This window comes from Rattus norvegicus, chromosome 5 (genome assembly GCF_036323735.1).
Source record: "Rattus norvegicus strain BN/NHsdMcwi chromosome 5, GRCr8, whole genome shotgun sequence".
NCBI classification, from domain to species: Eukaryota; Metazoa; Chordata; class Mammalia; order Rodentia; family Muridae; genus Rattus; species Rattus norvegicus.
Genome location: NC_086023.1, coordinates 160,385,822 through 160,404,514, shown reverse-complemented (window position 1 = coordinate 160,404,514; position 18,693 = coordinate 160,385,822). Strand labels below are relative to the sequence as shown.

The following is an 18,693-nucleotide window of genomic DNA, read 5'->3' as shown; positions in this document are numbered from 1 at the left end:
GAGAGGAGGTCCAGATGAGAAACAGAATCTCCACTACTCTTGAGGGTGACGAGAAACAGGTAGCTGCTGGGGATCTGTCTAGAAACTACCAACAAAGGGTGATGACAAGGCACGGCCATTGTGCTTAGCTGTGGGGAAGTAGAAAGGTAGAGGAGAGTGTGTAGAGGGAGGTGAGGAAGTAGGAGAGGGTTTTGAGTATGGGATGCTCAGCCAGGGTCTGGGAGAAGTTCACCATGCTGTGCCAGAATTGTCTTGGTAGGCACGGGCAATAGGAATCCTGGGGCTAGGACAGGGGCTGGTCTACGATGAGCACTTGTGAGACTGTGGGTTTTCTAGGGAGCTTGTGATATGAAGAAAAGACACCCAAGTGTGCAGTTTCAGAGGCTGGGGAATATCAACAGGAAAATCAGGAACAGGGACCTGCCAATATTTTCAGGGGCACGAGATGAGGCCCTGACTTCTGTGGTAACATTCCCACGTGTAGGGAGAGCCAATTGGAAGGAGGAGTAGAGGGAATAGCGAGGGTAGGGGATCAGTAAATATAAAATGTGGGCCCTTGAACCCCAAAAGGCTGACCCACATCTACCAGCTGTGTGACCACAGCAAGAGGGCTTGATATCTCCGAACACTGAACTCTTCCCCTGTAAAACGGTTATTGAGAGGCCTGTACCAGTGGATTCTTGGGAACTGCCTGGCACGTCGTAGGCACTCAGTAAGTGGTCCCACACTGGAAGGTGTCACAGGAATGTGCTACCCAGTTTGTTGTGAAAAAGATCTACTGGTCCTGCTCCATGACCCAAAGCCTGTTAGCATGAGCTAGACCCCCCTGTAAGAGGGTGGCTGATGGAGCTGGAAGGTGGTCTTCAGTGGATGTCATCTTCATTTGAATGCAGCTTACATGCTAACAGAAAAGAAGTGCCTCTCTCTCTCTCTCTCTCTCTCTCTCTCTCTGTCTTTCTCTGTGTGTCTGTCTGTCTGTCTCTCTGTGTGTCTGTCTGTCTGACTCTCTCTGTGTGTGTCTGTCTGTCTCTCTCTTTCTCTCTCTCTCTTTCTCTCTGTGTGTGTCTGTCTGTCTCTCTCTTTCTCTCTCTCTCTCTGTGTCTGTCTGCCTGTCTGTCTGTCTCTCTCGCTCTCTCTCTCTCTCTCTCTCTCTCTCTCTCTCTCTCTCTCTCTCTCTCTGTGTGTGTGTCTCAGGTGTTATCCACCTCTTTATTTTTTTGAGACAAATCTCTCCCTCATCTGGAACTCACTAATTAGGCTCCCCTGGCTGACCTGTGAGTTCTAGAGATCTGTTTGTCTCTCCCCCTCCCCAGCACGAGGATTGTGTGTGGACCACCACGGCCACATTTCTTCCACTGTTCTGGGGATGAGCCTCAGTCCTTGTCTTGACTAGCAAGCACTTTATGGGCTCTGCCGTCTCCTCGCCCCACAGTCATGCTCTAATGTGATTTGAGAACTCATCCATTGCTCATCACAATGAAAAACTGAGCAGCAAATGAAAACCCGATACTATGTGACCGGATAAATGACGATCAGCTCGTTCCCAGAGTGGAATCCTCTAAAACCATTAAACACAATTATGTAGATCTATTGTTTATTGACACGGAAACATGGCCGCGTGAAGCTGATAAGTGAAGCAGGGCCGGGAAGACAGTCCCCAGGAATAGTAACAGAAAGGCCTCTCCATGGCTGCACCATAGACTTTACCTTCTTTTTAGATTTTGTGAATTTGTACAATCAAGCCTGAAGTCCTTTATAACTACTAGGGGAGAGCTCTTCCCAGTGTAGAGAAATTGGGGGAAAGTAATTCAAATTTAAGAGGAAAACAGCACATATATTTATTTTTCTATAGCACTATTGTTGATTTTCTGAGGGATCTGAGGTTTTGGAATGAGCCTGGTATCATGACAGTGTCCTCCCCACAGGAGAGGACTGGGAGGACTAAGCAATGTCTACCCCCACCTCATATGGTCCCAATGACCCAAATATTGATTTCACCAAAGAATCAAATCAGTGAGTTTTGGGAGCTCACAGAGTATTACTGGTGAGGGTTATAAGGCAGGAGAATGGGTGACCTTAATGTAGCCATACAGGGAGTCTGTGCCCGGGATGCATGATGGCTTCCCCCTCCCTAATATTCCCTAGACAGTGAGGTCTTAAGTGATTAAGGCAGAATTGGTTACATATAGCTGGGAGTAAGTGGTAGGTACTCTGGGGAGCATCTGATGATCCCCCCACCCCTTCCTCCTCAGAATGTCAACAGTTAGCATGCCTAGATCTAATGAGCTTTTCAAGCATGCTCTGCTGAGCTTTTCAAGCATGCTCTGCTTGTCTAATGAAGATGGCAGTTGTTTGGCTCGGGAGAGTGTTATGTGTAACACCTGGCTTGTTAGTATGCGTGTTCTCATCTTCCTTGCAATGTCTATATAACAGGTGTATAGCCTATTTGGTGTCATGCAATACAGGCTCCGTGATATGTGTGCACACGTGTGTGCTTTGGACACATCTGCTCCATCTGACCGCTTTTTCAGTCCATTGAGGATTTTTGCTTTGTTTTATGTTTATGGATGGTTTGCCTGCATGCGTGTCTGTGCACCATGTGCATGCAGTGCCTGCAGAGACCAGAAGGGGGCAGCAGATACCCTGGAATTGGAATTGCAGATAATTCTAAGTTGCCCTATATCGGGGCTGGGAATCGAACCTGGGTCCTTTGGAAGAGCAGCCAGTGCACTTAACTGATGAGCCATCTCCCTACATACATCTATGCTGTCATCTGGCTAGTGTTCAGCTCCCTCTGATCAGCTTGTCTTTGGTTAGCCGTGAGTGCTAGATTAGATCATAAGGGATGGTTCTAGGTGGCCTCTGGGGAGCTCAGCTGGTTTTGCATCTTGACCTGGTCTCAGTTCCCAAATGTCTATGGCGCGCACAGCTTCTAGGCTACTTCCTTCTTTATTTTTAACTGTCCTAGCTACTTTTCTACTGTGGTGGCAAAGCACCATGGCCAAGGCAACTTACAAAAGACAACATTTAATTTAGAAGATGTATGATTTCAGAGGATGAGAGTCCATGGTCATCATGGTGAGGAAGATGGCAAAGCCAGGCCAGCATGGTGTTGGAGCAGTAATTGATGGCTCTCATTATGACCCATAGCGCAGGGGAGGGAGAGAGAGAGAAAGAGAGAGGGGGGAGGGGAGGGGGAGGGAGGGAGGGAGGGAGGGAGAGGGAACGGGAAGGGAAGGGAAAGAGGAGTGGGAGAACTAGCTAGCTAAAATTGGGAATGGTGTGGCATTTTGAAACCTCAAAACTCATCCCCAGTGACACATTTCCTCCCAGAAGGCCACCTCCTGATCCTTCCCAAACAGAATGTACAAGCATTCAAATACATGAGCTCACAGGGGCCATTCTCATTCAAATTGCCACACTAATTAAGCTAGTGAGGTTGCACCTTTTGTATTTTCTTTCTGTCTCTTTCTCTCTTTCTTTTTCTTTCTAAAGATTTATTTATTATATATAAGTGCACTGTAGCTGTCTTCAGACACACCAGAAGAGGGCATCAGATCTCATTACAGATGGTTGTGAGCCACCATGTGTTTGCTGGGATTTGAACTCAGGACCTCTGGAAGAGCAGTCGGTGCCCTTAACCACTGAGCCATCTCTCCAGCCCTCTTTCTTTCTTTCTTTCTTTCTTTCTTTCTTTCTTCCTTCCTTCCTTCCTTCCTTCCTTCCTTTCTCTTGTCTCCCTCTTTCCCTTCCTTCTTTCTTTGCTCCCTGTCCTACTGTGACATGTGGTATTTATCTATTTAAACAAGCAGTTAAGAATTCTGCTGTAACTTTTCATATAAATGTCTTTCCTAACTCAGGGACCTCACAAAGCCTCCAACTTGGACAAGATGGCCTACCGGCATAACCTCAGAACTTGGGTCAGAGTCTAGCCACTGTATTTCAGGTTAGGCTCCCTCGCTTCAGCATTCTGACCTGCTTTGAAAAGAGACTCTGTCTAGGGTCATCACAGACAAAGCCCCATCCCAAGTTCCATTCATAGCTGAAGCCCTTTGCCACCAGCTGGCTTCCTCTGAGAAGCCAAATGGGCAGTCCTCCCTCTGTCCTCTGGTCTCTGACGGGACTTAATGGTTTATTTTTACAAAAAATGCATTGAGTCTTCAGTCCCAGACTCTGCTGGTTGCTTCAATTTTCTTTAAATAAAGATATCTATATGTAGCTCAGGCTAGCCTTGAACTCACTCAATAGCCCAGGCTTCCTTGAACTTGGAATCCTTCTGCCTCAGCTTTCCTGGTGATGGGGTTGCAGGTGTGCACCATCATGCTGAGCTCTGTTCTAGCCACTTTGATTATCCTTAGTCCAGCGGGGAAAGTGTAACACTGTTCCTGTAGTAAGGCTGGGAAACCATGATGAACCCAACCTAAGATACAGAGTAAGTCCCAGCGGTAGGATGGGTACCACACCATGGACTCAAGTACCCCTATGTTAAACCCGCTTACTGTGTTTGTGAGCTGGAGCTTCAGGGAGGGACCAGAAGCACACCACTGCCACACCCAAGACTGAGTAGGACTAACCTCTGCCCCGTGAGCTCTCCCTATTTTCAAGGGTGATATTCTGTTACCTGGGTGACGTGACCTGTCTGCCTCACCTGCTGTGGGTAGTCCAGGGTGAGTGGGCTTACATAGAAGGCAGCTTCTCCCTAGTGGATAGGAGTTCTCAGATAACCCAGATACAGAGTGCCCAGCGAAGCCAGCCAAGGAGGGACGGATAAGAACTCTCTCAGGCCCAATAGAGCTACTTACACTCCAGGTAACTTTCTAAAGTGCCCTTTCACCTTTGGGCCAGCCCTTGCATCTGTAGCTAGGAATAACACTCTCTTAGCCAGCAGCTCCAGGAGTGACATGAATGAGGTCGTTTATCTGGAGGACAAGATGGATATAGGACACATTTCTAGAACTTTGCACAGTTCCCCACTGAAACTTACCATAATCACGTAGTGATAAACATCAGGACCGAGAACAGGAGGTATTGCATTCAATTAGGGTTTTGCACGTATCGGTTATGAGAAGAACGTGTTCCATTAGATACAACGTAAGCTAAATAGCAGGTGACGTGCAAGAACCCATTTGAAGGTATTGTAGGCTGTTCCTCCAAAACAAAGTAGCTAACAAAAGACATCAGTTCTAGAGCCAGTGAGATGGCTCAGTAGGCAAAGGCATTTGCTGCCAAGCTGGATGGCCTGGGTTCAGTTCTCAGGACCCACATGGTGGAAAGAGAAAACCGACTTCCGCAACTTGTCTTCTGACCTCCAAACGTGCACTGTGGCACGTAAACCCGCCCCACGGACACACTGAATAAAGTGGTTGGATGAAAAAAATGAGTTCTACATTGTGCTGCAGATGATCTTCTTGGGTGAGTGCAGGGTGCATAGTAGGTGATCGGCAACTACTCCCTCAGAAGGGGTGAGCAGCGTCAGAGATGACTGAGGTAGGAAGCTTAGGCCCCATTCACACACAGCTCTAGACTTAATAAGGAATAATGGACCCGGAGTCCCTGAGCCTTTAGGAAAGATGGCCTTTGGCGGAACCCAGACGCTGTCCTATAATCCAATAACCCCAGCTCTGATTCGATACGAGGCAGAGTAATTTTAAAAGCCATAATGCCGGCGTAGCAGTAACGCGGCTCGAAGGGGGATGGATCCCCCCATTAGGGTGACATGGCGAGAAAAGCGATGCATCTTTTGGACCAATCAATTTATTTTAGTGTCCCAGATGTTCACAGCAACAGGAGCCAATGTGATCACAGCTGCCATTGTGGCCAGCCTGCTGTCACGTGGAGAGATAGATGGCCTTTCCTTACCTACCAACCTGCACTGCCTCCAAGGCAGAGGACCCATCCATCTCCCAGAGAGAGGAGACAGAAGCCACATTTGGGCTGCAAATTCAGCTTGTAATGGAGAAGCAATGAAACAAGTTGCTCTCATCCATTGCTCTCCCATCCGTTGCTCTCACAGGCTGGGGGATTTTGAAGCCAGGGCATGGCTGCGATGGAATTGGTACCCCATGCCGACGCCAGGGGAAATGCTGCCTGAAACAGTATGAAGGCCCTTACCTGTCTCCCTTCGGTTCACTCCCTGTTTCCCAAGCAAACATCAGAACTCAGTTCTTCACAGACCTGCTGTCCTTACAGGTGGAGCACAGCTGAGGGACGCCTGGAGGATGGCTCATGCCACAGTCCATTTGTGAAGTCTCGTTCATCCTCCAAAAAAGACATCAAGTGGTGGTGATGTGGCTAGCCTGGGTGGCCTTTCCTTCACAGGGGAGCAGTCTGATCATGTGGCTCTTGAGGTGCTAATGGCTTTCAAGTAGCACATAAAATCCCAGATGAAGTCATACATGTTCGAAAGCTGGGGAAGCTTTTTTTTCCCTTAAGACACTGATTTGTTCCGTGTTCTGTGCAATCTTCCCTTTTCTGGGGTGTATCCCATTCCTGTAAATGACAAAGGGGACCAATATCATATGTGATCAGATAGCCTTAGAACTATTGAGAACTGAAGCTGGTCAGATGGCTCAGTAGTTGCTGCTCTTCCAGAGGACCCAAGATCAGGTCCTGGCACCCATATCAGATGGTTCACAGCCAATAAGGGATTGGACACATTCTTCTACTTTCCATGGACACCTGCACACATGTGGCACACACACACACACACACACACACACACACACACACACACCCCACAGGCTTGCACATACAATTAATAACAACAAAAAAATTTAAAAATCATTTTTAGAAATGACAAAATGGTTTTTCAATTTCTGGAACTAAAGCCTGTTTTTATTATTACAGCAGAATTCCCTCACTACACAGTTAACAAGTGTGGACTAATTTCTGCCAGCATAGGCACAGCCACAAACATGGAGACTTAATTTTCTTTTCAGTGCTAGGATGTGAACCTAGAGCCTCACACAGTAGTTAGGGGCTCTATCCGCAAGCTAGATCCTTAATCCCATGAGAGGATCTTTGAGCTCCCAAAGCTACTGTGACCAATGAGTCTCATAGGAACACACATTGTAGCTCAGTCCTATCAGCCTGTAGAGGGCAAGGATGAAAGGAAGGCAGGTATGGGAGAGTGCTGGCTGCTGTAACATGTAAGCCCCAGGATTGCTACAGTGTGACCCACAAAGGCTGAGTTCTTGCTGACACCGTGTTAAAGAAATGTTGCTGATTTAGCTGAAGTTCAGGTGACTCTTTTTGCCCTCTGGTGACTTTCTGCCCTGTGGTGACTTGCTCTCCGTTCAGCCCACAGGGAGATGGAGCAGAAGGGGAAGGCAGTATTTGAGCAACATGTAAACTCTGTGCATGGACATCTGCCATGTCTCCCACATGCAATTGGCTGGTGCGTCCACCTCGTGGTTGGAAAATACAAGTCAGGCGTGTTCTTAAAGGACCCAAGGACGTGGATTTGCCTGTCTGCCAGGCTGGTCTCTAGTGTGGCAAACAGAACCCCAGAGGGTTAGTACAGTGTGGCAGTGCCCATCGTCCCTCAGCCCTAACTAGTAAAATTATCTTTCCAAATACATCTAAAGCTTAGGTATAAAGTTTAAAAAATTTTTACATTTATGTAATATATGTATATGTATGACCCTGCAAATCTGTGTGTGTCTGCATGTATACAGGCGTGCATACGTATCCATGTGTGTCTCTCCACACATATGGAAATGAGAGGAAAACCTGTGTTCTATCTTTCCACCACATGGGTTTCTGCTGACCAGGCTCAGCGGCAAGCCCCTTCGCCCACCACGCCGTATACCCAGCCCTGTTCAAGTTTCCTTTAATGGAAAGGATTCGTTCTAGTGGAGAAAATGGGATTTTACAGCCAACTTTGCCTGAACATATTACTCTGTTGAAGAGTGCATATATCTAAGGAGTATGCCATCGAAGACAGGTGACAGTCCCATATGGCCATCTTGCCTCATCCCCCAAACCCAGTGACGGGCAATGGGATAACTGACACTATCAAACTTTTACCCCTCCTCGTCCATTTCCACATCTTCAATAATATGACAACAAACAACAAAGCGAACTCTGGAAGCTGTCGGAGATTAGCATCTCATGCCATCTCTTTCCTGGCTTCAAGGTCATTGTTGATCTCTCTACATTTTTTTAAAGAACCATAAGTACCTCTAGAGAAAATACAACTCAACTGCTTGTCTGCTCCAATGGTTTTGAGTATCGGACAATAGCATGAGGTGATGCTCTAGTGTCCCCTGCTTAGTATTCGTCTCAGTAACCTCAGCGTGCCAGCAGGGGAAAGACACCAGGAGCACAGGTGTTATTTTCCATCCAGCCTGGCTATTCGGTGATTTGTAGCATCTTTCTGAATGAATGGTAATAGCTGGGAGTCTGTAGGGATTGGACGCCGGCCCCTTCGCTCTCAAAGGAGAAACTCGTACTAACAAGGGCATTCTTGGCTTGTTCTGAAACACGAAATGTTTTAGGATTATGACCTATAGACTTTCCTTTCATGTAGCTCTTCCTGTAGCTTGGATCTTGGAGTTCCCATTCCCCCTCCCCCCCCCATCCCAAGACTGCGTGTGAAAAGGACTTGGCTCACAGGGTGTCATCTGTAGAAGATGGAGGATGTGGAACAGGTGGAGATGCTGTGTGACATGCTTACCACACACACACACACACACACACACACACACACACACACACACACACACACACTCACTCCGAGGGAAACCTCTACAGACCAACTAATGGACCGCACTGATTTTATCAGGGTTACTGGTAGGAGTATGGGTGAGAGGTCATTTACAGGAGCCGGGAGGACTCAAAAGCAGCTGCAGCACACAAAATCCTGCCCTGACAGGGGCAATAACTCCCAAAGGCTGCAACCTGGGAGCTCTCTGTGCAGCTCTACCCTCTGAATGTCTCTCTGTCTCTGTCACTCTCTCATCTCTGTCTCTTTCTCTACGACTCTCTCTCTGACCCTGTCTCTCTGTCTGCCTCTTTCTCTTTCTCTCTGTTTCTCTATGTCCATCGATGTCTGCCATGTTGTTCCCCCACTCCCACCTGACCCACTGACAGTTGGGCTGGTCGGTCTGCCTCTCCCGGCAGCTATAACTAAGGAGGGGCTCTAAAGAATCTACCGAGTTCCTGTGAAACCTTGTGTTAATTTCCTGAGGTTCAGGAGCTTCACCTTCCTTATTGGAGGCAATGTTTCAACGTGGGGAAAAGTCTCATCCAAGGAGGACTGTGGCTGGAAGGAGCCATTCTGTGGGAACTGTTGGAAGCCCTCGAAGGAGATTGGGGGCCACAATGTAATTGTTTCCTCCTTAACTCACCAGTTTAGTGAACTATAAAGATTTGTGAGGAAGACGAGACAGTGTAGCCAAAACAGGACTTCTCTCTTCAGGCAACAGTTGTGCATAGAGAAACTATTAGCAAATGCCTGTGTCAGGTTCGAATGTCACTCACAGGTCTTCCTGCCGTGATGCAATCACTTGACACAGGCTTCAAGCAATGGGGGCCAGTCATGGCAGACTGAAGTCACCAAGCCCCATAATGACCTTCTCTCTTTGGAAGGTGATTATTTCTTGGTCTCTTGTTCCAGCAGTGGAAAGCTGACCAGCACCCACACCAGTATTCAACTAATAATACTCATGGGTGTCTATCTGGGCCATTGACCAGTCTTCAAAGTTGAATTTGCATGAACCTATCTCATAAGCTGTCCACTACCTATAGTGGGGTACTAGGCTGTTTCCAGAACTTTCTCTGCCCTAAAATAACACCGTGATAGAAGTTGTACTGAATGTCTTCGAGTGCAACTTCTAGGTTGTTCCTTAGTGGGAGTCAAGAAGGCATAGATATTAAAAGATCAAAGGGAATGAGTGTTCTCAAAGGATCTTTTGTTTGCTTATTCTTACTCCCTGACTTAATACCCCTAACACATTTGCTAGTTAGACTGCATCCGTCTTCATCAAAGCCAGGCCGTGTGTTGCTACTGAAACCAAGATAACGATGACCAATCTAAAGCCAGGCCTCCATCTCGTAAACAATTCAGCCTCACTCACACCTCAAGTTTGGGGATAGACTCATGCTATTGGCCGGTTCTGGAGCCTCATGGGAGAAAAGTAGGTCACAGTGACATGAAGGGAATCGTAGGATGCCAGGTAGGTCACGTGAAGGGGATTATGGGATGCCAGGCCTTTCTTCTCTCTTTGCTTCCCAGCTGTATGGGGTGAGTAGAGTCCTGCACCACACACTCCCATGGGATATCTGCATCATAACAGGTTCCAGTGGCTGTGGCTGGAGTACTCCAAAGGGTGAGCCCAAATGAGCCTTTCCACAACTGAAGTGGATTGTCTCAGGTGTTTGATATAGTAATGGGAAGCCAACACAACAGCCTCCCTCACTGAACTACGGAGTCCACTGAGGGTCTTTATTTCAAATTTTGATATTTTGTACACCGTGTGTTTATTTTACACCAGCCTTAAGTTTTAAGACCAATCAACGTGTCATGCCTTTGTCTTACTGGGTCCTATTAGTTTGCATTTATTTAGTGGCTTGCAGTGAGTGTCCTTTTTTTTAACCTCATCCTCACCCTGTAAGTTGGAACATTCTAGAATGCTGGTGGGATGGAAAATTCTAGAATGCCCTCTGACATTTTAATCCCTGAAAGGGAACACCTGAGTGTGCAGATTAGCAGGCTGATAAAAGATCAAGGACCGTTAAATACTGTGACCTGTGAGACCCGTTGTGGGCGGCGTGCATGCTTATCATGTCTAAATGGCTGGAAATGGACAGGCCAAGGAGGGCCCACGCCAGCTGGCCGTGGATAATGGAAGCTTGGAGCCTCCTTTGAAGCTTCCGCAGTAAGCCCTTCTGCCCTCCTGATACAAACACTTCACCAAGATTCCTCCTGAGATCTCCAACTCCTCACATCGGTTAAAAATACCATTTAGGGGAGCTGTGGGCCCTATTAGTCTCAGCTTTGATCTTTTGAATCTCATCACAGCCTCGCAGAATACTCATGCCATTTGCGCTGTTTCATACCAAAGCGAATGGGGATTATCTCCTGCACCCACCACATACTTTTCAGTCCCTGGTGTGGGGTGTGGAGACAAAGGCTAATGGCCCCTGGGAAGCTAGTAGCCAGGTTTAGAATGCAGCCACCTCCATTTAGAGACCAGGATGCCATTTGGGTCCTGAAGGTAAATATGCAGTTGTCACTACTAAATGCCAGATTAAAAGACATTGTTCTCACACAATTAAAGTCATTTTTACAACGTTAAGAACTCCTCCACCTCAGGGACTCACTCATTCCAAATGTATTGAACATTTATCATGGTCTTGGGCTAGTCTCTGGGTTTTCAGAAAGGGGTGGACAGAAGAGTCACTCTTAGAAGCGACAGCCGGGAAGATGAGGGAGACAATTAGGAAGAAAAGAATCCCTTCGTGGTTCCAGGTGGTAAGGGATAAAAGAGAAGAGCGGAGGACCCAAGTGGAGCCCAGACACCTGGTGCTCTGTGGAGCTGTGCTATCTTTTCACCCATAGAACAATATGATATAGATTATCATTTCTTACACTTACGCAGTGGGGAAATCAAAGAGAGATCCAGCGACATGCCGGGAGGCTCCCGGAAATAGGCAGGGAGTGTGGGCTTCCAACCTGTGGTATTTGGGTTAAGGTTCCCGATCCTGTTCTAAGGTTCCTGATCGTGTTCTAACTTTCCCATCATTGTTTAGCCAACCTCTGTAGGAGGCGCAAAGCTACTAAGTCCTGCTGAACCAGATTGCCTCTTACTTCATGCAGATTGACACTCTGGTGGCCATGATGGTCATAGAGACCCCTCCCCAACACTTCTATTCCATGACATGCCATACCCACCTCTTGGCAGTCTATGATGCCACTGCCTTTTCATCTGTGACCTTGAATCCTGAGAACAGGACATAGGAGTCCATCAGGGCATCGTAACACCCTTTTGTCTGGAGAAGGAACGTGGACTCGACCCAGGATTTTTTTTTTTTTTTTGGTTCTTTTTTTCGGAGCTGGGGACCGAACCCAGGGCCTTGTGCTTCCTAGGTAAGCGCTCTACCACTGAGCTAAATCCCCAGCCCCTCGACCCAGGATTTTAAGGCTCACTTACCTTCTCTGTTCCCCTTTCCCATACTTCATCATAACAAACACACAGCTAGTCCAGCCCAGTCCCACAAAGATTGCTTTTCGGGAGGCTTCCCTTCATAGGAGCGGCAGCAACGCCACAGGCCCTGAGCAAAAGGCTCAAACCTCTGGGCTGTCTGGCTTGGTTTCAGGAGGGACAGGAAACAGCTAGTCTGCAGAATTGCCATTGCTACCCTGCCCCTCTGCTTCTGGCAGACACATGGAAATGAGGGAAGAAAGAGAATCCATTTCAAACTCTCTAGATTGATAAAGCAAAAAATGGGAAGTCACCAAGTGTCCCTCGATTGCTAGGGAACTTGTTCCTGACTCCTCAGTATGGCGGATAAGGATCTGGCCTCAAAAGCTTCGAGGTCTCTCTCCTGGAAACATCAGAACCAGGATAAAAAGTTTTCTATTGCACTCAACTTCCAACCAGCCCCTCTGGCTTAAAATAAAACCAAATCTTCTGAGAAGCTGTAACTTTTGGGGAAATCCCTCTGCCACTCACAGAGCCTTCTGAAATTAAGGCACAAGTGTGAATTTGAATAAGCAGGTGGTGCTTTTAGATAATCATATGACAAGGGTGACTTAGTATGAGTGCCACTAACAGCTCCTTATCAACACACCTAGTCCTCAGATTCAGTTTCAGACAGTGACTATGTATAGCAATTGGGATTATCCAGAAGCAGCCTGTTACTCATTATTCGAGAGTCAGGGCCACCTGTACCCATGCAAAGATGGCCTATGTAGGTAGGTCACATCCCCAGCAATGCCAACATTAAAGCGGCTTCCTATTAGTGCCTCCTGAGGGCTACCTGTCCAGATGTCATGAGTCTTCTCTGAGCCCATTGATAGAGCTGGCTCCTGTAGTCCAGTGGACAGGAAACGATTCAGATTTGTAGTGGTCCTCCAGTGGGATGCCAGCTATCGTGGAGATGGCACAAGCATGGTTGCTGGACTCGGAACCGTCTCTCCAAGTGAGGCACCCCTGGGACTTGTCACAGTGCTGATAAGAAAGCACTTGGGTCTTAGTAGTTCCTTCGCATGCTTGAAAGTTACTACGATGTTTTCGTTTGCGGGGGTCATGTCTATCGATATTTGCTACTGGTCTAGCTTTATTTCTGTCGTTGTGACATGGAATCCAAAAGCAGCTTAGGGGCAGAAATGGTCTATCTGGCTTACACTTCCAGGTCATAGTCCATTATCGAGGGAAATCAGGGCATGAATTCAGTCAGGACTTGAAGCAGAAATCATGGAGGCATGCTATTTGCCGGCTTACTCCCTGGCTTGCTCATGGGCTCATGCTTTAATTAGCTTTTTAGGCAGCCCTGCACCACCTGCATAGGGGATGGTGCCGCCCACAGTGGGCTGGGTCTTCCTGCTTCAATTTACAATCAAGACTAATCCTCTAGAGACACAGCCCAGCCTGATAAAGCAACTCAACTGAGACACCTGTCAGGTGACTGCAGGCTGTTTTAAGCTGACGATACTAGCTATAAATAGCAAGTAAAGATGAAGAATTTTGGAGCACCTTTTGAGGTGGGATCCCACGTCATGCTCCCCGTGGAGCGGATGAATAGTTTATCTAGAGTCAATAAGCAGCGGCCTACCTTATACTAACGTAAATAGTATGCGTGTGAAAAAAATTGCTATATCTTGGTAAACAGGAAATGCGGAGGAATGTCATCATGTGACAGTCCTGATCTTTTCTGTGTGGCTAGGCAACCATGCCATCTGCTCCAGTTCCCGATGTGTGATAATAAGCCACCCTCAAACGGGAAAATTCAACTGTACGCTCCCCGGAGAATAAAAGGGAAAATTGTTCATAACGTCTCAGGCTGACTATAAAAGCAGCCTTGGTCTCATCATAGAGGAAGACTTGAGGGCACATAGGGGTCTTGGGTGACACTTTGAGAACTCCTGAGGCAGAGCCTTAACAGAGAACCTTTGAGCATCTACATTACAGGGAATTCTGCAGGATCTAGCCACAGGGCTTAAGTGTCTGTCCAACGTTCTCATTATTACTTTTTTTTCTTTTTCTTTTTTTTTTTTCGGGGCTGGGGACTGAACCCAGGGCCTTGCGCTTGCTAGGCCAGTAAGTGCTCTACCACTGAGCTAAATACCCAACCCCTTCATTATTACTTTTTGACCTGCAACTTTCATTCTGAGGACAGAAAAATGACATTGGATGATAAACTGATGATGCAGATTAGCATACTTTTTCTGTTTTGTTTGTTTGTTTGTTTGATTTTTTTTTTTGTTTTATGTGTGTCTTACATTTGCTGTTCAAAGCTGAGTTTATTGATACAGCCTCAGCTCATCTGGCCTGAATCCTACCCTCCTAGCCTCATGCACACATTTCTGCAGACTCTTCAGCACCCAGCCTGGCCCCTGTGGGCGTCTTCGCTCTTCTCTGTTCCTCGGCTGCTCCGGTGGGGCATCGAGAGCAGGTGTTAGGCAGCCCTGACTGCTGCCTCTTCGGCAAGCTGCAGGCCACTAAGATTTGGGTGAAATGGTTTATGGATGATAAAAATCCCTTCTCACATTAAGCAGAAGCAGACTCTGCCTGGCTCTGGCCACGCAGGTGCTTGGTGCACTGGCTTTTACTGAGATGTGCAAATTAATGGTGGCTCTACAGTCTGGGGAGGGGCGGGAGCGGTGATTTACGGACCTCTCTCTTACCATCTGTTCCCTGGCTTCAAGGCACTGCTTCTCGTATCCCGAGGATGTAAGGGGAAATCATGTTAAGCGGTCACAAATTTTCCTTAAAGTCTCATTTTCAGAGAAACCGCAGAAGCATCTCACAAGATAAGTAGCTCCTTTTTTTTTTTTTTTTTTTTGAGGTCAGTATGGTAGAGAAGGGGGTGGGATTTGGAGTTCGGGTTTGTTTTTTTAATTAAGACTTAAATGGTGATTCTCTTAGAAGGAAATGGAGAATGTCTGTAGCTCAGACGGGGAGACATTTGATCATTTTTTGCAACATCCTGGCTGCCAGCAGGCGGGCAAGAGCAGGTGGGCACCAGCAGAGGGATTCCTCGATGTCCCTGGCAACGGGCACCACAGCCCCAACTCTGGCAATTCTGCTTTTTAACTCCCCACTTCTAAATCCCAGTCAGACTCTATTTGTCTGTCCTGTCCAGTACAAAAATTGTGTGACTGTGGTTCACAGACGCTTTACAGGGTGTGGGGAGATGGCTCAGTGAGTAAACTGCCTCCTATGTATACACAGGGCCTGAAACTGGATATGCAGTACCCGTGTAAAAGGTCAGTCATGCATACACATGCATATCATCTTATCGTGGGAAGGCAGAGAGACATATACACTCCTGAAGCCTATTGGTCTATCAGCTTTACTGAATGAATTGATGAGTTCCAAGTTCAGTGAGAGACCCTGTCTCAAAAAAACAATAGAATTCACCTAATGTTCATCTCTGATGTCCATATGCATTTGTATACACACACACACACACACATACACACACACACACACACGTGTACACAAATACATTGGCATGGATACAGGCATGGAAGCTTTCAAGAAACCCCACAATGCTTAAGTCTCTACATGCTTTGATCTTGTATCACGCAAACAGAAGAGAATATGATTTATACATGAAGTTAAGGAAAACAGCCATACTTGGCTCTGTGTAAGGGTTTTCCCAGGATTTCACCAAGCAACAGGTTCCTGTGATGCGTGGGAAATGGGACTTGGAGCTGGGAAGTTAAAGGTACGGTCTGCCGTTCGGGAGCAGGTCTGCCTTCCACAGCATGCTGCCCAGCCGTGTCTCACAGCCTCAAGTCGGGAAGAATTGTTCTTAATGCCCATCTCCGATATTTATTCAAAGGCGATTTTAGCACATCATTTCCTAAATAGACTTAGAAAATGACTTTTATAGCTACGGTACTTGTATCGCCTTTTCCTTGTGTGTTTATGAGTGTACGTGGGGGCCGGTGTGCACACGTGTACATGGGGAGGTCAACCTTGGGAACCTTCTTCAACTCCTCTTCACCTTAGTTTAAGACAGAGTTTCCCACTGACCCCAGGGCTCTCTGATGTGGCTAGGCTTTGCCTGCTAATGAGTTCTGGGACCCTACCAATCTCCACTTCCCAGGGCTGGGATTATTAGTGCATATACTGCACCTGGCTGTTTTATGGGGGCCACTGAGGCTTGATCTCAGGTCCTCATGATCTCTAGGCAAGCAATTGCCGGCTGAACCAAGTGAGCCTGGTCTATTCTAGGAGCTGACAAGGTTTACTGATGGACTCTGTGAGATGCACAAAGAGCATACGGAACAGATGAAAGGGTTGCGGTAGCCATTTCCTGGCCGATGGCAAAGCAGGTGATACCAGTAGCTACTTCGGGAGCTCGGAACTAGAGAATCCACATTTGGGATGCCTGGTAGACACAAAAGGGAAGCTGGACACTGGGTGCCTTTGTTGCATAATGGTGATCATCAAAATTCTAAAAGGAAGTAAATAAGCGTAAGTGAGGAAGGACCTTGTCCTGGGACACAGTCCCAGTGCAGAGCCTTGGTGCTTGTATCTCCCTTTACAAGGAACACCTTCTTAAAAAAAACAAAAAACAAAAAACAAAAAAAAAAAAAAAAAACAAGGAACACCTTCTTAAAAAAAACAAAAAACAAAAAAACAAAAAAACGAGGAACACCTTCTTTCTAATTCTCCAATGCTCCATGAGTTACCTCTCTGCTTCACTGACTGCTATCTTTGACAGTGCAGCCTCTCTCTCTCTCTCTCTCTCTCTCTCTCTCTCTCTCTCTCTCTCTCTCTCCCTTCCCTGCAAGGCCACTCCATTCTCTTTTGTTTTACCCACCTCATTCTTCATGTTTATCTTTTCTTCCGAGTCTCTACAATTACCTGACATGCTAACGCCTGTTTTATCTATCAATCAATCTATCTGTCTGTCTATCTATCTATCTATCTATCTATCTATCTATCTATCTATCTGTGTTTTTTCTATCTGTGTGTCTGTGTTCATACCATGCATAGTTCATACTTGAAGATCAGAGGACCATTTGTAGAAGTTGGATCTTTCCACTATGTGGATCCCAAGAATCAAACTCATGTTATCAGGCTTAGAGCCTTTAGGCACTGAGCCATTGAGCTGGCCCAAACAGGCGTCTTTGAAATGCACTCTCCCAATTTTGTTCAAGAAATATATAGCGGCAGGATTACATGATAAAATTAGGTACTGCAGTATGGACAATTAAGGGTGCGAAAATTCATTGAATATGAATTTTCATATTCATACTTATTGAATATGGGGTACAAATAAATCAGGCCCAAATTGCAGTACCAAACACTGCCTCTTCAAAGCATCCTAAGATATAAGACATGGACTGTGGGGAGGCCTGAGAGATGGTGATTGAGAGCCCAGGTAAAGTGCTGTGTTGGCAGAAGCAAAGAAAGAGAAAACTTTAAAGCATCTTCTGGCCAGGCAACCTTTAGGAAGAAGATCATGTCTGGGTTTCTCTTTTGGAGTGTTTGGCCATCTCATGTTTGTGACTTAAGAATTCTCAGAATCTTACGTACACAGGGTGTTTTTCACAGAAGCCACCTCCCCTCTCCCCCCACCGCCTCACTGGAAGGTTTGAGTCACTCAGGATCTGGAGTGGAGTGACAAGCCTCTTCAGATAATTGCTGTGGTAACTCTTTGTATTTTTACACCAGTTCATTAGGGGGATGAAAGTCAGAGAGAGTCGGGGCTGTGTTACCAACACTTTCCACTTCAGGCTGTGTTTCCCCCAGAGCATAGCTCCCAGGACCTTTCCAGATTGTCATCTATTGCCCAATCCTCCCTGGTGGTCTGAATGGGGAAAAAAGCTACATAGGGGCCTGTCCCTGGCCTGCCTTAGCAGTCATTCCTTATATATTCATATTTATCTGAATAGCACAAGTAAGCCAATATCTCTGTGTGCTTCAAGACTGCAGTTCAGCAGTCATACATCAGAGGGTATTTCAATGTATGCTTGAGTTGCCGTAAGTCATTTCATTCTTAAAGCAAGGAAAGGGTCAGTGAGATAGCTCAGCAGATAAAAGTGCTTGTGGCCCAGCCTGATAGCTTGGTAGAAGAAGAAGAATGACTCACACAAAATTTCCTCTCACGGCCACACATGCCCCCTCGCAATAAGTAAATTTTAAAATGAGAAAACCTACTGTGGGCATGGAGTTGGGCTTCATGTAGGTGATGTCATCTCCAGTTTTCTGTCAGGAGAGGGAAGGACACAGGGGAGCCTTGAAAATAATCAGTGGCAGGACTAGATTTGAACCGAGATCTAATAGGTGCCAATCTGTGCCCTTCATTATTCTGGCTGCCCCGAGACAAGCTACAGAATTCTAGAATTGAAGATGGACCAGGTCAGAATCCAAGCTTCCTCTCATTGAAGAGATGTTCATTCAACTGAAAGGTCAAAATGTCTGTCATCATATTTTGCTCTTGTCTCTGAATAATACATACCTTATAGTTAAAATTTCTTACCATACCAAAACCATGCAAATGTAGCAA

The 18,693-nt window shown here is 46.6% G+C and overlaps 1 protein-coding gene and 1 long non-coding RNA gene across 8 annotated transcripts in view; both read left to right on the top strand.

Moving 5' to 3' along the window:
• Kazn (kazrin, periplakin interacting protein) overlaps positions 1-18,693 on the top strand; it is a 990,282-nt gene that overhangs the window by 261,570 nt on the left and 710,019 nt on the right. The gene's annotated exons all lie outside the window — the stretch shown is intronic.
• The window catches only part of LOC102556543 (uncharacterized), a 31,328-nt gene continuing 15,886 nt past the window's right edge, over positions 3,252-18,693 (top strand). For all 6 annotated transcript variants that reach the window (XR_005505227.2, XR_005505228.2, XR_005505225.2 and 3 more), the window contains exon 1: positions 3,252-17,833. This is a non-coding gene — a long non-coding RNA (uncharacterized LOC102556543). The remainder of the gene's footprint in view (positions 17,834-18,693) is intronic.